Raw genomic sequence first — 2089 nt, 5'->3', positions numbered from 1 at the left:
ACACCAAACTTAGAGTTTGACTGTGGGGGCTCTGGTTGACTCTGCTTGGAGAGAAGCTTTTCCTGCTTCCTCTCCATGGTTGCAGAGGGAGATCCTTGAGTTTTGAATACAAGGGAGTTCTCATTCTATTGAAGGACTATTTCACCTCTGTCAACATCAATCACAGCTCTTGCTGTGGCCAGGAAAGGTCTTCCTAGGATGATGGATTCATCCTCTTTCTTTCCAGTATCCAGGACTATGAAATCAGCAGGGATGTAAAGGCCCTCAACCTTTACTAATACATCTTCTACTTGTCCATAAGCCTGTTTTCTTGAGCTGTCTGCCATCTCTAGTGAGATTTTAGCAGCTTGCACCCCATAGATTCCCAATTTCTCTATTACAGAGAGGGGCATGAGGTTTATTCCTGAACCAAGGTCACACAGAGCCTTAAAGATCATGGTGCCTATGGTACAAGGGATTATGAACTTTCCAGGATCCTGTCTCTTCTGAGGCAATGTCAGTTGATCCAGATCACTTAGTTCATTGATGAACAAGGGAGGTTCAACTTCCCAAGCATCAATGCCAAATAATTTGGCATTCAGCTTCATGATTGCACCAAGAAACTTGGCAGTTTGCTCTTCAGTAACATCCTCATTCTCTTCAGAAGAGGAATACTCATCAGAGCTCATGAAGGGCATAAGGAGGTTCAATGGAATCTCTATGGTCTCTAGATGAGCCTCAGAGTCCTTTGGTTCCTCAGAGGGAAGCTCCTTATTGACCACTAGACGTCCCAGGAGGTCTTCCTCCTTGGGATTCACGTCCTCTCCTCTCCTCACAGGTTCGGCCATGGCGCTTATGTCAATGGCCTTGCACTCTCCTTTTGGATTCTCTTCTGTATTGCTTGGGAGAGTACTAGGAGGGATTTCAGTGATCCTTTTACTCAGCTGGCCTACTTGTGCTTCCAGATTTCTAATGGAAGACCTTGTTTCATTCATGAAACTTACAGTGGCCTTAGATAGATCAGAGACTAGATTTGCTAAATTAGAAGCATTTTGTTCAGAGTTCTCTGTCTGTTGCTGAGTTGATGATGGAAAAGGCTTGCTATTGCTAAACCTGTTTCTTCCACCATTATTAAAGCCTTGTTGGGGCTTTTGATCCTTCCATGAGAAATTTGGATGATTTCTCCATGTTAAGTTATAGGTGTTTCCATAAAGTTCACCTAAGTAATTCACCTCTGCTATTGCAGGGTTCTCAGGATCATAGGCTTCTTCTTCAGAAGATGCCTCTTGAGTACTGTTGGATGCAGCTTGCATTCCATGCAGACTCTGAGAAATCATATTGACTTGCTGAGTCAATATTTTGTTCTGAGCCAATATGGCATTCAGAGTATCAACTTCAAGAACTCCCTTCTTCATAGGCGTCCCATTGCTCACAGGATTCCTTTCAGAAGTGTACATGAACTGGTTATTAGCAACCATGTCAATGAGTTCTTGAGCTTCTGCAGGCGTTTTCTTTAGGTGAATGGATCCACCTGCAGAAGTGTCCAGTGACATCTTTGATAGCTCAGATAAACCATCATAGAATATATCCAGGATGGTCCATTCTGAAAGCATGTCAGAAGGACACTTTTTTGTCAACTGTTTGTATCTTTCCCAAGCTTCATAGAGGGATTCACCTTCTTTCTGTCTGAAGGTTTGAACATCAGCTCTAAGCTTGCACAGCTTTTGAGGAGGAAAGTACTTGGCTAAGAAAGCCGTGACCAGCTTATCCCAAGAGTTCAAGCTGTCTTTGGGTTGAGAATCCAACCATAATCTAGCTCTGTCTCTTACAGCAAAAGGGAAAAGCATGAGCCTGTAGACTTCAGGATCTACTCCATTAGTCTTAACAGTATCACATATATTATTATTATTTTCGGCTGCCATCTCCTTTTCCTGTTCGAAAATTTCTGAAAGGTTATCTCTGGATTGTTGTATTTTAGCTTCTCTTAATTTTCTCTTCAGAGTCCTTTCAGGTTCTGGATCTGCTTTAACAAGAATGTTTTTGTCCTTGCTCCTGCTCTTATGACAAAGAAGATGGCACAGAAAAAATAGTAATAATAATATGGATCCTT

The 2089-nt window shown here is 42.2% G+C and overlaps 1 non-coding gene across 1 annotated transcript; it reads left to right on the top strand.

Annotated features, from left to right (window-relative positions):
- Window positions 1-1586: 1586 nt before the first annotated feature.
- LOC148578234 (small nucleolar RNA R71) lies at window positions 1587-1694 on the top strand. The gene has a single exon (XR_015903533.1). It is a non-coding gene; the product is annotated as a small nucleolar RNA R71 (small nucleolar RNA).
- The last annotated feature ends 395 nt before the right edge of the window (window positions 1695-2089 follow it).

Source organism: Arachis ipaensis, chromosome B1 (genome assembly GCF_059453495.1).
Source record: "Arachis ipaensis isolate K30076 ecotype BB chromosome B1, ASM5945349v1, whole genome shotgun sequence".
Lineage (NCBI taxonomy): Eukaryota > Viridiplantae > Streptophyta > Magnoliopsida > Fabales > Fabaceae > Arachis > Arachis ipaensis.
This window is presented reverse-complemented; position numbering and strand designations above follow the sequence as displayed.